At 44.6% G+C, this 18576-nt stretch overlaps 1 protein-coding gene across 5 annotated transcripts in view; it reads right to left on the reverse strand.

Moving 5' to 3' along the window:
* The window catches only part of LOC134341106 (uncharacterized), a 28437-nt gene extending 11155 nt beyond the window's left edge, over window positions 1–17282 (reverse strand). The window contains exon 1 of one of the 5 annotated variants that reach the window (XM_063038865.1): window positions 17196–17282. The gene's annotated coding sequence lies outside the window, so the exon portion shown is untranslated. Of the gene's footprint in view, window positions 1–1853; window positions 1963–13832; window positions 13992–14137; window positions 14245–16588; window positions 16631–17195 lie in introns of those variants that run through there. The other 4 variants (XM_063038864.1, XM_063038866.1, XM_063038863.1 and 1 more) reach the window with 4 other exon arrangements.
* Window positions 17283–18576: the final 1294 nt, after the last annotated feature.

Genomic DNA, 18576 nt, shown 5'->3' on the forward strand with positions numbered 1-18576 from the left:
CGTCTTTTAAAAGTTGTTATTGTGACTCTCTCAACCACTTGCTCTGGCAGCTCATTCCATCTACATATCACCCTTCATATAACAATAACGTTATCCATCAGGTTTCTGCTAAATTTTTTATCTCTCACCTTATACCTAGTACCTCTAATTCTTCATTCGCATGAGAATGTGAAAAGACTAAGTGCATTCACACTATCTAATCCCCCGAAGATTTTATACACCTCTATAAGATTACCTCTCAGTCTTATACGGTTTATTTCATAAATCCTAGACTGTGCAACCCCCTCCCACTCAGTCTGCCAGGTCCTAACAGCATGCTCGTTAACCTTTTCTGGACTCTTTCTCGTTTAATAACATACTTCCAAGACCAAACACAACACTACAAGTGCAACCTCACCAGCACAAACCACACTATAACCTTCCAATTTTATGCTCAATGCGTGAGTGGTGAAGGTCTGTGTGTCAAAAAGCCTTCATTATCACGCTCTCTTCCGGCAACTTCACATTCAAGAAACCATGTATCCTCTTTTCTGCAACACTTCCCAGGGCCCTGCTGTTTACTCCAAGACTCCTACCTGGATTTAACTTCCCAAAATGCAGCACCTCGCAGAAGTAAATTAAAGTCCATTAGCTATACCTCGGTGTGCCAACACAGACAATAAAGATTTTGCCCTGCAACTTTGATAGCCTTCCTCATTATCCACTTTACCACCTATTTCACACTCAGATGCAAACTTATTGCGCAATATACACAATATACACATGCAAAATATAGAGTATACATGCCATGTGTTTAGCTATCCAAATCATTAACAAATAACAAACAGTCCAAAACCAATTCGTCAACAAGTACTGAAGGAAGACTTCAATCACGAATATAATTATTGGATATTATTATCATAATTGACGTTTTGTGTTTGTTTAAAAGTAATTGTTATCAGAATAGGTCAAACGTAGAAGCATTGCAAATGTATCAAATCATTATGCAGTACTATAACTGTAGTTTTGAAATACTCTGTAACATAGACACTTCAAGTTTTTCCACCTCCGAATTTTCAGATGTGACTCTACCAGGTTCCTTTATGGAAACCAGTTTTTTCAATAATATTTTTTATAAGATTTGTACTTTTTAACAAACTCATGTATTTTTACACTCACTTTATACTTTAACAGCATAACAGCTAAAGTAACACTTTATCAGCTTTCTCATTTTTCATCGATGAAGTATTAGCACAATACCCATCTGATGTAATTGTTTTAATGATGTAACCTATTAACTAGTTTATCGTTATCTAAGGAACTTCATGTCTTATATATAAAAGTGATTGATTTTTCAGGCACAATCTTTATTCTATTGTCTTACACATTTTTGCATTGGTTCTCAGCTCTTTATTTAGTTTGCTTAGTATTTGTATGTTTGCTTATACTCTCAATTGAACAGAAATCATAGAATTAAGTCTCATTCTTAACTCCTCGAAGAACCATAAGGTCAGAAATTAAATGGAGTCCCAACTATCTCTTAGGCTTCTGACTTTTTCTTGCAATTAGTTTTATATCTTGCTGATGAAATTTAACATGGTGACGAGTTATTTTTAAACATAACTGAGATAACTACCTACCTGCTGAAGTGTAACTAATCAAAGTTCAAAATAAATTTTATTATCGAAGTACATATACTGTATGTCACAAAATACAAACCTGAAATTCATTTTCTTTTGGGCTTATTCAATAAATCTATAGAACTCTAACTTATATCCACATGCCCTAAGTTCTACACTTGCCCAAACACCTCCTCCCTCACTTTCCTTCAGGATCCCAAACAGTCCTTCCAGATGAGGCACCACTTCACTTACAAATCTGCTGGGGTCATCTGTTGTGTCCTGTTCTCCCATTGCACCCTCCGTAAATTGGGGGGGGGGGTCACTTCATCGAGCAGCTCAGCACCATCTGCCACAAGTGCTGGTCATTCTAATGTGCCGATCCATGGCCTCCTCTTGTGCCAAGACGGGGCCACCCTTATATTCTGTCTCAAGACCTCATATTCTGTCTCAGCACCTATTCTCATATTCTCAACACCTCATATTCTGTCTGGGTATCAATTTCCCCTTCCTGTGAACAAAATTTCCCCCTGCTCCCAGTTCCTTTATTCTCCACTCTGACCTTTCACTTCTCACCTGCCTATCACTTGTCCTTGGTCGCCTATTCCTTTTCTCCTATTGTCCACTCTCCTCTCCTATCAGATTCTTTCTTCTCCAGCCCCTGACCGTTCCCTCTCACCTGGCTTCACCTTTCACTTTCCAGCTACCCTATTTCCTCTCCCCTCACTTTTTAATTCAGGCATCTCCCCCTTCCTTCTCAATCCTGAAGAACAGCCTCAGCCCAAAACACTGACTGTTTCTCCAGTATTTTGTGTTGTTTTGGATTTCCAGCAATTCCAGCAGGATTTCCTCATGTTTGGAATAACAACAAAAGCAGAGTCAATTAAAGATTGCCCAACTAGGGCATTCAGTCAAACTGCAGAAGGCAACAAACTGTGCAAATACAAAAGGAAGAAATAATTATAAAAATAAATAAGCAATAAATATTGAGAACATGAGATGAAGACTCTTTGAAAGTGAGTGCATTGATTGTGGTAACATTTCAATGATGTGGCAGATGGGGAAAGAGGTAAAAATGGGATAGCCAGTATTGCGGGGTCATGAGGGCTGAGCAACTATAACTTGGTGATGCATTACCAAACGGTGATGCAACTAGTTTGAATGCTATCTGCTGTACACCTATAGAAATTTACAAGAATCTTTGGTGAAATGCCAAATATCCTCAAATTCCTAATGAACTAAAGTCCATGTCATGCCTTCTTTGTATGGGAGAAGATGGTGGCATGACGGCAGCGTTGTTATCTGTTATCTGTCAAGTAGGGGACCGTGCACAATCCTGATTTGATGGAGATAGACGTGGGAACATCTGGAAAACTTCTGAAATGCCGCTTTGCTGCCGCTGCTACTGTGTGGTAACCGGAATCTCCGGAGCTGAAGGCCCCGAAATCCTCAACTTTGCATGTTTCAGCAGCCAGGGAGAGGTCGAAGGCGCTCAGCAGAGGATGGCGCTCGGGAGGCGGTGTCGGAGAGGCTGCTTGGAAGCTCGGAGTTTTCGAACGGATGGACTCAGGTCGGCTGGGGTCGGCTGCTTCCAAGGTATCGGCAAGTTGACGGTGCCTGGAGGTTTATGGCAGGGAGTTTCTCCCTTTTGCCGCCTGCTATCGGGGACTCGGGAGTCGATCGACTAGGGACTTTGAGACTTCTTTTTTTACTGTGCCCATGGTCTGTTCTTTATCAAATAATGGTATTGCTTTGCGCTGCTGTAACTATATGATATAATTATGTGGTTCTGTCAGTGTTAGTCTTTGGTCTGTCCTGTTTTCTGTGATATCACTCCGGAGAAACATTGTATCATTTCCTAATGCATGTATGAATTTCTAAATGACAATAAAAGAGGACTGATTATTCTGATAAACTAATTCAATCAATATGCTAGGATAGTTCTACAGAGATTTTGACCCCTAGGAACTCAAATCTGCTCACCCTTTCTGCTGTTGATGCCTCAATGGGGATTGGTATCTGTTCCATCAACTTCCACTTCCTGAAGTCCTCCCAACCCTCTGAAATTCTGCCAACAATACCTATGACATCAGCAAATAGATGGTGTTTCAGCTGTGCCCTGCCACACTGTGGTGGGTGTAGGGAGAGTAGAGCAGTGGAATGAGAATGCATCCTTGTGGTGCACCAGTGTTTACTGTCAGCGAGAAGGAGATGGAATTTCCAGTCTACACTGACTGTGGTCTCCTGGAAAGGAGATCAAGGATCATGTTACAGATAGAAGTACAAAAGTCAAGGTTTTGGAACTGGTGATTAGAACTGAGGCAAATACTAGGAAATCTGCAAATGCTGGAATTTCAAGCAACGTACATAAAAAATGCTAGTGAACACAGCAGGCCAGGCGGTATCTGTAGGAAGAACTACAGTCAACGTTTTGGGCTGAGACCCTTCATCCTGAGTTAGTCCTGACGAAGTGTCTCAGCCCGAAACGTCGACTGTACCTCTTCCTATAGATGCTGACTGGCCTGCTGCGTTCACCAGCAATTTTTATGTGTGTTATTAGAACTGAGGGTATGATTATGTTGGATGTGGAGCTACAATCAATAAACTGCAGCCTGACATAGATATTGTTATTGTACTCCGAGTGGAGGGCCAGTGAGATATCATCCACTGTAGACCTATAGTGACAATAGGCAAATTGCAGCAGGTCCAGGTCTTTGCTTAGGCAGGAGTTTACTTTGGCCATAACCAGTCTCTCAAAGCACTTCCTCACAGTAGATGTGTGTGCAAATAGGCAACAGTCTTTGAGGTAGCTCGCTCTGCATTTCTTGGACACTGGTATGATTGTCGCCCTTTTAAAGCAGGTGGGAACCTCAGTCTGCAGCAGAGAGAGATTGAAAATGTCCTTCAACACTCCCCCAGTTATTCAGCACAGGTTTTCAGAGACCTACTAGGTACACTATCATGGCCTGATACCTTGTGAGGCTTCACCCTCTTGAAGAATGCTCTACTGTCCAGATGGATGCTCAATTCCTCATTTGCAGTCAGTTTAGATTGGCAACAGCAGCTCCACCACTATCTCCATCAGCATAAGTGCATCACAAGACCATGTGCTTATCCCGCAGCTTTACTTTCTTTATACTTATGACTGTGAGGCTAAGCATAGTTCCAATGCCATATTTAAGTTTACAGAGGATTGGAAATATGATTGAGTGGTGTCCCAACAACCTCTCACTCAATATCAGCAAGACCAAGGAACTGATTATTCACTTCAGGAGGAGGAAACCGAAGGTCCATGAACCAGTTCTCACTGGGGCATCAGAGGTGGAGAGGGTCAGCAACTTTAAATTCCTCAGTATTATCAGTTCAGCTAATCCGTCCTGGGCCCAGCACTTCCGTGCAATTACGAAGTAAGCACTGTAGTGCCTCCACTTCCTAATTAGTTTGTGAACTTTGACAAACTTCTAGAGATGTGTGGTGGAAAGTATATTGACTGGTTGGATCACTGCCTGGTATGGAGACACCAAAGGCCTTAAGTGTAAAATCCTCCAAAAATAGTGGATATGGCTCAGTCCATTAACGGGTAAAGCCCTCCCCACCATTGAGCACATCAAGATGGACCACTGTCATAGGAAAGCAGCATCAATTATCAAGGACCCCACCACACAGGTGATCCTCTCTTCTCACTGCTGCCATCAGGAACAAGGCACAGGAGGCTCAGGACCCATACCATCAGGTTCACGAAGAGTTATTAACCCTCAACCATCAGGCTCTTAATCGAGAGGGGATAACCTCTCTCAGTTTCGTTCGCCCCATCAGTGAACTGTGGCCACAACGTATAGACTCACTTTCAAGGCTCTTCATCTCATGCCCTCGAAGTTTACCGAATATTTACTGTATTATTCTTTTCTCACTTGTGTTTGCAGTTTGCTCTCTTTCAGACAGTGACTGTTTGTCTAACCTGTTGGGAGCGCTCTTTCACTGACACTATCTGTTTCTTGCATTTACTGGCATGGCTATTCTGCACTGCCATTCTCAATGGCTGACTTAATATCCCTCTCAGCCCCATTCTACTGCCTTCTCCCAAAAATCTTTCACACATTGCTAATTAAATGCTGATCATCCTCTGCCTGAAGTACCTAATGACTTGGCTTCCATAGCCGTCTGTGGCAAGGAACTGCACAAATTCACCAAACTCTAGCAGAAACAATTCCTCCTCAAGTCTGTTCGAAAAAGACATCCTTGTATTCTGAGGGTATAAACTCTGATCCCAGACTCTCCTACGATAGAAAATATCCTCTCCACATTGACTTGTCATGGTCCGGTCCGTGAAGTCCGTATTCCGGTTCACGGCCTGGTCCATTGTTCCTTAATCCAGGGTTTCTGGTTTTCCCCAGTTTCTGCTGTGGGCACATGATTCTCATTTTGGGGCTGAGACATAAATACCGCTGCAAACCAGGGATTCCCTGCTGGACTGTTCTGTTCCCCTCCTTGTCTCCCCACCCCCCCCCCTTGCCTGACTCTCTGCCTGGATACCTCGCCTGACTCTCTGCCTGCTCACCTAGCCTGGATACCCCACCTGTATTGCTGAAGTTTTACCGCCGGAGCAAGACCAGAGTCTTGTTAGGTCAAGATAAGGAACTGTCTTTCATTGTGTGGAATTGTCTTTCTGTGTCCACGCCTTCGCTAGGTAGGTCCGGCCGTTTCCTGCCACCTAGCGTTGGGAACTGTCTCTGTGTCTGCGCCTTGGCTAGGTTGGTCCGGCCATTTGCCGGTACCTTGTGGTGGTATCCGTCTCTTCATGTTCAGCGTTCTGTGTATGAGTCCCGGCCCTATGTCCTGTTCCCAAGGAGGGGTCACGGCTCTGTGTTCCGTGCTCCTGTCTCTTCTAGTCCAAGGCTCTGAGCTCCTGAAGGCCCTCGTCCAGTCCATGCCTAGACTAGTCCTATCCATGTGCCTTTACCTGTCCTTGTGTCTCGCCCTACCCAGGAGTTCCTCACCCAAGCCATGTCCAGTACTGAAGCCTCGTCTTGTCCTCACCTAGTTCTGGAGTCCAAGCCCAAGGCAAGTCCCACATTCTGGGTCCTTGCCCAGTCTCTGGCTCGGAGTCCAGGCCTCAAGCCTCAAGCCCCCAAGCCTGTCTCCAGGCCTCAAGCCTCAAGCCCCCAAGCCTGTCTCCAGGCCTCAAGCCTCAAGCCCCAAGCCTGTCTCCAGGTCTCAAGCCCCCAGCCTCCAGTCCTGCAGTCATGTCATGTCCTTGCCTGGTTCTGGGGCCTGAGCCCAAGGCAAAACCCAGGTTCTGGGTCCTTGTCCAGTCTCTGGCTCGGGGTTCAAGCCCAGCCTCCTAGTTCATAGTTCCTCGTCCGGGTTCCCTGCATCTAGTCCATGTCCTAGCCCAGATCCTGCATCCTTGTCCTGTTCCTAGTTCTTCAGTGTCTGTGTCTTGCATTTGGGTCTGCCATCAACGCCCCCCCATTGTGACACCACTCTATCCAGACCTTTAAATATTCAATAAGATTCAATGAGATACTCCCTCATTCTTCTAAACCCCAATGAATACAAGCCTAGTAGCTTCAAACGCTCCTCATGCATTAACCCTTTTACATCTGGGATACTTCTCGTGAAACTTCCCTGGATCCTCTCCAATGTCAACACATCCCTTCTTTGGTAAAGGCTCCAAAACTGTTCACAATGCTTCAAGTGCGGTCTGACTTATTGCTTAAGAAGCCTCAGAATTGCATTACTGTTTTTATATTCTAGTCCTCTCAAAATGAATGCTTACATTGTATTTACCTTCCTTGCCAATGAATCAAGTTGCAAGTTAGCCTTTAGAGAAACCTGCATACAGACTCCCAGGTCCCTCTGCACCACTGATTTCTGAATTTGTTCCATTTAGAAAATATTCTACAACATTATTCCTTCTAAGTATGACTGTACACTTTGCTACACTATGATCCATTTGCCAATTATTTACTCATCCTCCTTATCTGCCCAAGTCCTTCTGCAAACTCCCTGCTTCCTCAATCTATCTTTGCCACTCCCATCTATCTTTGCATCATCTGCAAATTTGGCTACAAAGCTATCAATTCCGTCTTACAAACCATTCGCATACAGTGTGAGGGAAGTGGTCCTACCACTGACAATGCCAGAACTCCACTAACCAGTAAAGTTCCTTCTTTATCCCTTCCTATGCAACCAGGGCATGGAAAAGCTAATCTTGGTCACCTGAATATGTCCAGTGACCATAACTGGTTTCTCTATGCCCTGAACTCAAAGTTCAAAGCAAATTTATTATCAAAGTTTTTATGTCACCATTTACAACACTGAGATTCATTTTCTAGTGGGAAAGCACAATAAATCCACAGGGACATATAGCACAGAAACAGATCCTTTGGCCCACCGCGTCTGTGAATACTACCAACAATGCATTTACATTAATCCTACAATAATCCCGTTGGTTCCTTTTTCCCAACTTCTCGCCACCTCCTATATACTCCCCACCACGCGTGGGTTCATGGACAGTACAGTGGCTAATGAATTGACTCTCTGGTATGTTTCTAGGATGTGAGAAGTGCAAGAAACCTGCTGACTTTAAAGGCGCTAACACAGAGAGACTGCTGGAGGGATTTAGCAAGCCAGGCAGCTTCTATGAAGGGAACTAGTTGACATTTTGGGACTCATCATCAGGACTGAAATGGTAAGGGGCGGAAGCTAAAATAAGAAGGTGAGACGGGGAGGAGTGCCAGTTGGCAGATAATAAATGAGACAAGGTAAGGAGTGGATCGTTGGGTGGAGGAGGGACGATGAGGAGAGATGCTGGGAGAAGGTAGGAAGAAGGAGTAAAGGGCTAAAAAAGATGAAATAATCTGATACGAGTGGACAGTGGAACATGGAATAAATAGACAGAGATCAGGAACCTGAGGGAGGTGATGGGCTGGTCAAGAGAGCAGGAGAGGAGAAAGGAAGCAGAGAGAGGCCAACTAAAATGGGGGGGAAACCAAACAAAGGCAGGGGTGTTGAGTAAAACAGTGGGAGTAGTTAGTGGACATTAGAAAAAATGATGTTCATGCTATCTGGTGGAAGATTACCCTGGCAAAGAATGGGATGTTACTCCTCCATCCTGAGTTTGGGCTCATCTTGGCAGGAGAGCTGGCAATAAACAGGCACATCCGTGTGGGAATCTGAAGCTGTATTTAAATAGTAGCCACCGAGAGTTCCTGTCTTTGATCGTGGTCAGCATGAATGAGTTCAATGAGGCAGTCCTTCAATTTTCATTGGGTAAGGTGTTGTTTCCCCAACCTGACTGTGGCCTCATCATGACGATGGAGAAGGCCATGCATAGTCATAACAGAATGGGAATGGGAAGTGGAATTAAAATGGGCGACCACTGGGAGATTCCATTCCTGTATATCAGTGAGATCTGACACAGATTGGGAGACCACTTCGCCGAGCATGTGCTGTCTGTCCACCAGAAAAGAACGGGCTCTCCCAATGCCCACCTATTTTAATTCCACTTTCCCATTCCCATATTTCTGTCCTTGGCCTCCTCCACTATCATGATGAGGCCACGCTTAGGTTGGAGGCACAACACCTTATATTCTGTTTGGGTAGCCTCCAACCCAATAGCATGAATATCAACTTCTTGAACTTCCAGTAATGGCCCCCAACCCCTCTCCTTCACCATTTCCCATCCCTTTTTCTTTGTCTCACCTTATCTCCATGCCCGCCCATCGACTCCCTCTGGTGTTCCTCGTCCCGTTTCTTTCTTGCATGACCTTCTGTCTCTTCCACCATCCGAACTCTTAACTTCCTCCCTCCCCATTCAGATTTCACCCATCACATGGTGTTTCTCTCGCACCTCTCTCCACCTTTTAAATCTACTCCTCAGCAAATATGATAGTACAGTTTAAGTTGCAGTTACAGAGGAGTAGATTTAAATGTAGATGCAAACCACAGACAGATACAGACTTTGTGCAGGCAGAGAGAATAAAATTTCCAATATGGACTATGCAGACGCGGAGAGTCAATTTCCGGAGGTGCAAGCTCACGGAGGTTTTAACGCGGTTACTGAACAAGCAACGGCTGGTCTGTTCAACTCACCCACAAAGGGAAACATCAGTTGAAGGACGCACTTGGTGTCGCATAAAAACACTAAATGCCTCACACAGCATTGCACACTAATTCACACAATCCCCAATTCTCTCACAAATGCTAGTCCAACTCTCTCCTCTCTCTCTCTATCTATCTATCTACCTGTATCTCTCTATTCTCTCTCTATAAATCTATCTATCTATCTCTCACACACACACAAACAGGGTCTGCACTCTCACTCAAGATAGCTTCAGGAACTATCGTGTCATACAGCCGTTTCCTGTATTGCAAATTCTCCTCTGTTCTATGAAGCCAGCACAGAATTACTCAGAATTCCTATACGACATGAAGTGACAACACTCGGATAATTTATTCCATATTCTGTTGTTTGCTCCTATCAGATTCCTTCCCTCTCTTAGCCCGTCCGTCTATCACCTCTCAGCTTCTCACATCACACCCCGCCCCAAGTCACCGACCTATAACCCTTCCACAGCACCACCCCATCCCCTTTTCCTTATTCTAACTTATTTCTTCATTTCAAGTCCTCATTACGGATATCCGCCCCAATCTTCGCCGTCTATTTACTCTTCCCCCGCCCCCAACCACAATACAGAGGTTTCCTGGTCTCCTCAGTTCCTCTTGCAATCTTCGTGCGTTGCTCTAACACGCTAGCGTCTGCAAAAGAAACGATGTTTTTCTGCTTGAAGGACAAGCAGAAAACGGAGAGGTTAATTAACCCAATGTTATCTGTTCTTTGCAAAAAGTAGCGACGTTCTGCTTTGAGTTACTGTTCAGACAACAACAAATATAACAGTCCATTATATTTCCCGATCCCAGTCTCCACCAATTTCCCTTTTCAATTGACAGCCATCACAATGATTTTTCAATTGGATTTCACATTTCCTTTACTTATTGCAAAATGTTGTAGTTCTGAAATTGTTAAGAGGAAAAGTTATTACATTAAAATGAGTTGCCATGCTAAATCAGACGTGGGAATGTACACTGCTCACTACTATAGAACGAAGAGGAGCAGATTTCTATAGAATTTAAAGTCGGTTAGCGAACAAGCAAAGGGCTGGTTTGTTCATCTCACCCACAGATGGGAAGCATCAGTTGAATGACATGCTAGGAGTCTCACAAAAACACTGACTGCGGCGCTCAGCATTCCAGAGTAATATATGCAATTCCCTTTGTTTTCTTTTTTACACACACACACACAAACTGGATTCGCATTCCTACTCAACAGATACCGTTTGGACATGAACATGTCTCATTCACTGATAGATGAAGCATCGGCCTGCAGCAGAAGACGGTCGACAATGCTACGACTCGTTTGCCTGCCAGTTCTTTTGTACACTGTCAGCACGTGAGTCCGATTCTAAAGCTGAGTTGGCTCACTAAAGGCCCAGTGTTTTTAACTTTGATATTTTCACGTGCTTTCAGCGAATCTTCACGTTATGACCAATGTAAAGTGGAGGTACTTGCAGCGCAGGTATGTCCTCTTTCAGTACAAGAATTGTTCCTTCTTCACTCACTCGAAAGGATTTCTGCAATTGAGCTTCTTATTTCTTTCATTTCCGTTTTTCTCTAAACAGAAACTTTACAGGACATGCTGACATAGACCAGAGTATCATCGAACAACAGCAGCTGTGCATCTCACGTACACAGAAACAGCAACAAACCTGCTGTACTCGGTCTTCGACCAATAGGCATCAGTCAAGACTCAAGTTGGTGGAACCAGATAGAATAGTACAGTTTAAGAGGCAGTTACAGAAAATCTTGAAAATGCGAAACACAGACAGATACAGACACAGAAAATTCAATTTCGAATATTGACTGCGCAGGCGCAGAGAGACAAAGACCCATTTCCTGAGGTGCAAAGTCTCCTCTGTTCAATGAGCCAGCAAATACAACACAGAGTTCCTAACTGACATCAAATGACAACATTGCGAGTTTATTCCACGATTCGTTGTCCTTTCACATCAGGCACCACCCTTCTCTTTAACACTCCTTCTATCATGTCTCAGCTCTTCACAGCACCCCATTCGCCCACCCCTTACCTTCTCCCTCAGCTGCTCTCAGCTATCAATGCCCCTCCATTTTCTTATGCTAACGTCTTGTTTCTTCCTTTCAAGTCCTCAGTAAGGGTCTCAGTCAGAATTGCGGCTGTCTGTTTATGTCCCCCCCCCCCTCCCACACACACACTCCGCCCTACTCTCCCTCCACCAGAGAGGTTGCCTGGCCAGCTCAGTTCCTCTGGCATTTCTGTGCGTTGCCCTAGTTTACCGGCGGCTGCAGAATCTCTTATGCCTCTGCCTGAAGGAACAGCAGAAAACAGTCTAGCATACATTAACTCAAAGTTATCTGTCCTTTGCGACAAGTTGCGATGTTCTGGTATGAGATTGATTTTCAGGTAACAATAAAAATAAAACAGTCAATTAATACTCCGCGATTCCAGCCCCCTCGATTTCAGTTTTCCATTAACAGCCATTGACAGCATTTTCAGCTGGATTTCACATTTCCTTTACTTAATATCCGTGCTTTCCATTGCAGAATATTGCAGATTGAAATTGTTAAGCGGGAAAGTGATTTCTTTAAGAAACATTGTCATGAAAAATATAAGTGGGAATGTACAGCGATCAATACTATAGAAAGACGGGGAGAAGTTTTCTGTAGAGGGTTTAATGTTGGTTACTAAACAAGCAACGAGATGTTTTGTTCACGTCACCCACAAGCAGAATCATATGTTGAAAGATGTTCTTGGTATCTCACAAAAACACTGATTGTTTCACTCAGCATCCCCAGTTAATGCACAGTACACCCATCTCCCTCTCTCTTTCCTCTCTCTCTCTCTCTCTCTCCACACACACACACACACACACACACTGGATCCACGTGTCCGCACTCCAACTCAACAAATACCGTTTCGACATGAACATGTCTCACTCACTGGTAGATGAACCAATCGCCTGCAGGTCGACAATGGTACGACTCGTTTGCCTGACAGTTCTTTTGTGCACTGTCAGGATGTGCGTCCGATTCTGAACCTGAGTTGTCTCACTAAAAGTCCAGTGTTGTTAACTTTGATGTGCTGATATGCTTTAGGCGAATCTTCGCGTTATGACCAATGTAAAGTGGTGAAACTTGCTGCGACGACAAGTCCTCATTCAGTACAAGAACTGTCTTGCGCAACTTCTTCGCTCACTAGGGCGGAGTTCTGCAGATGAGCTTTTCATTCCATTCATTTCCGCTTTTATCTAGACAGAGAACCTTTACAGGACTCGCTGACATAGACCAGAGCATGATCGAACCACAGAAACTGTGCATCTCACGTACACAGAAACGCAACAAACCTGCTGTACTCAGTTTTCCCACCGATAGGCATCAGCCGAGACTCAAGTTGCTGGAAGCCGATAGGATAGTAGAGTTTAAGAGACATTTACAAAGGAGTTTGAATATGCAAAACACAGACAGATAGAGACAATGTGCAGGCAAAGAAAATTCAATTTCCAGCATTGTCTGCACAGGCACAGAGAGTCAAAGACCCATTTCCCTAGGTACAAAGTCTCCTCTGTTCTATGAAGTCAACAGATACGACATAGAGTTCTAACTGACATCAAATGACAACATTGCGATAGTTTATTCTACGATTCATTGTCCTTTCACATCAGACACCTCCCTTCTCTTTAACACTCGTTCTATCATGTCTCAGCTCTTCGCATCACCCAATTCGCCCACCCCCTACCTTCTCCCTCAGCTGATCTCAGCTATCAATGCCCCACCATTTTCTTACGCTAACGTCTTGTTTCTCCCCTTTCAAGTCCTCATTAAGGGTCTCAGTCAGAACTGCGGTTGTCCGTTTATGTTCCCCCACACAATCCTCCCTACTTTCCCTCCACCAGAGAGGTTGCCTGTCCGGCTCAGTTCCTCTGGCATTATCTGTAAGCTACTCTCGTTTACTGGCGTCTACAGAGTCTCTTATGCATCCAGCTGAAGGAACAGCAGAAAACAGAGAGGCATAAATTAACGCAAAGTTATCTGTTCTTTGCAACAAGATGCGACGTATGAGATTGCTGTTCAGGTAACAATAAACGTAAAATCAATTAATTAATATTCACCCATCCAGGCCCCACAATTCTCACTCACTGCTAGATGAAGCATCCACCCGCAGCGGAAGAGGGTCGACAATGGTACGACTCGTTTGCCTGCTAGTTCTTTTGTACACCGTCAGCACCTGAGTCAGAAGACACATCCTCATTCAGTACAAGGATTGTCTTGCGCAACTTCTTCGCACACTCGGACCGAGTTCTGCTGATGAACTTACTATTTCGTTCATTTCCGGTTTTCTCCAGACAGAGAAACTTTACAGGACACAGACACGCTGACATAGACCAGAGCTTCATCGAACCACAGAAGCTGTGCAGGTCACGTACACAGAAACAGGTACAAACCTGCTGTACTCCGTCTTCGACCAATAGGCATCAGCCGAGAATCAAGTTGGTGGAAGCAGATAGAATTGTACAGTTTAAGAGGCAGCTACAGAGGAGCTTGAAAATGCAAAACTCAGACAGATACAGACAACGCGCGAGCAGAGAGAATTAGAGTTCCAATATGGACTGCGCAGGCGCGGAGACTCAAAGAGCCATTTCCTGAGGTGCAAACTCTCCTCTGTTCTATGAAGCCAGCAGATACTTTTCAGAGTTCTTAGCTGACATCAAATGACAACAATGCGATAGTTTATTCCACGGTCCATCGTCCTTTCCCATCATCACCTCCCTTCTCCTTACTTCTCTTTCCTCCACCCACCTACCTTCCACTAAGCTGCTCTCACCTATCATCCACTCCCACGCCCCACCGTACTCTTATTCTAACTTTTTTTCTGCTTCCTTTCAAGTCTTCAGTAAGGTCTCAATATGAATCGTGGTCCTCGGTTTATTCTCCCTGCCCCTCCTCCTCCGCCCCACCCTCCCCCCAGCATTTTAATTCCACATCCCATTCCCATTCTGATATGTCTATCCACGGCCTTCTCTACTGTAAAGATGAAACCACACTCAGGTTTGAGGAACAACACCTTATATTCCGTCTGGGTAGCCTCCAACCTGATGGCATGAACATTGACTTCTCTAACTTACGCTAATGCCCCACCTCCCGCACGTACCCCATCCGTTATTTATTTATTTACACACATTCTTTCTCTCTCTCTCCTTTTTCTCCCTCTGTCCTTCTGACTATACCCCTTGCCCAACCTCTGGGTTTCCCCCCATCCCCCCTTTCCTTCTCTCTGGGCCTCCTGTCTCATGATCCTCTCATAACCCTTTTGCCAATCACCTGTCCAGCTCTTGGCTCCATCCCTCCCACTAGTGTCTTCTCCTATCATTTCGGATCTCCCCCTCCCCCTCCCACTTTCAAATCTCTTACTAGCTCTTCCTTCACTTAGTCCTGACAAAGGGTCTCGGCCCGAATCGTAGACTGTACCTTTTCCTAGAGATGCTGCCTGGCCTGCTGCGTTCACCAGCAACTTTGATGTGTGTTGCTTGAATTTCCAGCATCTCCAGATTTCCTCATGTTTAAGTTGAAGGACCCACTTGGTTTCTCTAAAAACACTGACTGCCTCCCTCAGCATATCACACTATACTTTATTACGAGTTTGAAGAGATTTGGCATGTCAACAAATACACTCAAAAACTTCTATAGTTGTGCCTTGGAGAGCATTCTGACAGGTTGAATCACTGCCTGGTATGGAGGGGCTACTGCACAGGACCAAAAGAAGCTGCAGAAGGTTGTAAATCTAGCCAGCTCCATCTTGGGCACCAGCCTACAAAGTACCCAGGACATCTTGAGAGAGCTGTGTCTCAGAAAGGCAGCGTCCATTATTTAAGACCTCCAGCACCCAGGGCATGCCCTTTTCCCACTGTTACCATCAGGTAGGCGGTACAGAAGCCTGAAGGCACACACTAGGCGATTCAGGAACAGCTTCTTCCCATCCGCCATCCACTTCTTCAATGGGCATTGAATCTTTGGACATTGCCCCACTTTTTTTTTAATATACAGTATTTCTGTTTTTGCACATTCCATTCCATTTACGTATACTGCAATTGATTAATTTGTTTATTTATTATTATTATTTTGTTTAATATTAATTCATTTTCTCTACTAGATTACGTATTGCATTCATCTGCTGCTACTAAGTTAACCAATTTCACGTCACTTCATTCTGATTCCAATGCACCCCACCCCCAATTCCATCACAAATGCTAGAGGAACTCAGCAGGCCAGACAGCATCTATGGAAAAGAGTTCGGGACCAGACCCTTCGGCTTGACTGGAAAAAGCGCCGTCTTTAGTCTTGCTGCAGGGTCTTGGGCCAGAACATCAACTGTACTCTATTCCATAGACGCCAGGCCTGCTGAGTTCCCACAGCAGTATGTATTTGTTGCTTGGAGTTCTAGCATCCGCAGATATTCTCATGTTTGTCTCTCGCTCTGTCTGTCTGTCTGTCTCTCTCTCTCTCTCTCTCTCTCTCTATCAATCTATCTATCTATCTATCTATCTCTATCTCTATCTATCTCTCTCTCCCTTCCTCCCTCCCTCCCTCTCTCTCTCCTCTCTCTCTCTCTCTCTCTCTCTCTCTCACACACACACACACACACATACACACACACACACACACACACACACACACACACACACACACACACGCATAGTCAGAATTGCGATTGGTTGTTTATGTTCCCCGCAGACACTCCGCCCTACTCTCCCTCCACCAGAGAGGTTGCCTGGCCGGCTCAGTTCCTCTGGCATTCTCGGTGCGTTTCTCTGGTTTACCGGCGGCTGCAGAGTCTCTTATGCCTCTGTCTGAAAGAACAGCAGAAAACAGACTGGCATACATTAACTCAAAGTTACCTGTTCTTTGCGACAAGTTGCGATGTTCTGGTATGAGATTGCTGTTCAGGTAACAATAAAAATAAAACAGTTAATTAATATTCCGCGATTCCAGCCCCCTGAATTTCAGTTTTCCATTAACAGCCATTGACAGCATTTTCAGTTGGATTTTACATTTCCTTCACTTAATATCCATGCTTTCCATTGCAGAATATTGCAGATTGAAATTGTTAAGCGGGAAAGTTATTTCTTTAAGAAACATTGTCATGAAAAATATAAGGTGGAATGTACACCGATCAATACTATAGAAAGATGGGGAGAAGATTTCAATAGAGAGTTTAACGTTGGTTACTAAACCAGCAACCGGATGGTTTGTTCACGTCACCCACAAGCAGAATCATCTGTTGAAGGATGTTCTTGGTATCTCACAGAAACACTGACCGCTTCACTAGTACACCAACTTAATGCTTAATATCCCCATTTCTCTCTCTCTCTCTCTCTCTCTCTCTCTCTCACACACACACACACACACACACACACACACACACACACACACACACACACTGGATCCACGTGTCCGCACTCCAACTCAGCAGATGCCGTTTGTACATGAACATGTCTCACTCACTGGTAGACGAAGCAATCGCCTGCAGGTCGACAGTGGTACGACTCGTTTGCTGCCAGTTCTTTTGTACACTGTCAGCACGTGAGTCCGATTCTGAACCTGAGTTGTCTCACTATAAGTCCAGTATTTTTAACTTTGATGTGCTCAGGTGCTTTAGGCGAATCTTCGCGTTATGACCAATGTAAAGTGGTGAAACTTGCTGCGACGACAAGTCCTCATTCAGTACAAGAACTGTCTTGCGCAACTTCTTCGCTCACTAGGGCGGAGTTCTGCAGATGAGCTTTTCATTCCATTCATTTCCGCTTTTATCTAGACAGAGAACCTTTACAGGACTCGCTGACATAGACCAGAGCATGATCGAACCACAGAAACTGTGCATCTCACGTACACAGAAACAGCAACAAACCTGCTGTACTCAGTTTTCCCACCGATAGGCATCAGCCGAGACTCAAGTTGCTGGAAGCCGATAGGATAGTAGAGTTTAAGAGACATTTACAAAGGAGTTTGAAAATGCAAAACACAGACAGATAGAGACAATGTGCAGGCAAAGAAAATTCAATTTCCAGCATTGTCTGCACAGGCACAGAGAGTCAAAGACCCATTTCCCTAGGTGCAAAGTCTCCTCTGTTCTATGAAGTCAACAGATACGACATAGAGTTCTAACTGACATCAAATGACAACATTGCGATAGTTTATTCTACGATTCATTGTCCTTTCACATCAGACACCTCCCTTCTCTTTAACACTCGTTCTATCATGTCTCAGCTCTTCGCATCACCCAATTCGCCCACCCCCTACCTTCTCCCTCAGCTGATCTCAGCTATCAATGCCCCACCATTTTCTTATGCTAACGTCTTGTTTCTTCCTTTCAAGTCCTCATTAAGGGTCTCAGTCAGAACTGCAGTTGTCCGTTGATGTTCCCCCACACACTCCGCCCTACTCTCCCTCCACCAGAGAGCTTGCCTGGCCGGCTCAGTTCCTCTGGCATTATCTGTAAGCTACTCTCGTTTACTGGCGTCTACAGAGTCTCTTATGCCTCCGCCTGAAGGAACAGCAGAAAACAGATAGGCATAAATCAACGCAAAGTTATCTGTTCTTTGCAACAAGCAGCGACGTATGAGATTGCTGTTCAGGTAACAATAAACGTAAAATCAATTAATTAATATTCACCCATCCAGGCCCCACAATTCTCACTCACTGCTAGATGAAGCATCCACCCGCAGCGGAAGAGGGTCGACAATGGTACGACTCGTTTGCCTGCTAGTTCTTTTGTACACTGTCAGCACCTGAGTCAGAAGACACATCCTCATTCAGTACAAGGATTGTCTTGCGCAACTTCTTCGCACACTCGGACCGAGTTCTGCTGATGAACTTACTATTTCGT

Source organism: Mobula hypostoma (assembly GCF_963921235.1).
Source record: "Mobula hypostoma chromosome 5 unlocalized genomic scaffold, sMobHyp1.1 SUPER_5_unloc_1, whole genome shotgun sequence".
NCBI classification, from domain to species: domain Eukaryota; kingdom Metazoa; phylum Chordata; class Chondrichthyes; order Myliobatiformes; family Myliobatidae; genus Mobula; species Mobula hypostoma.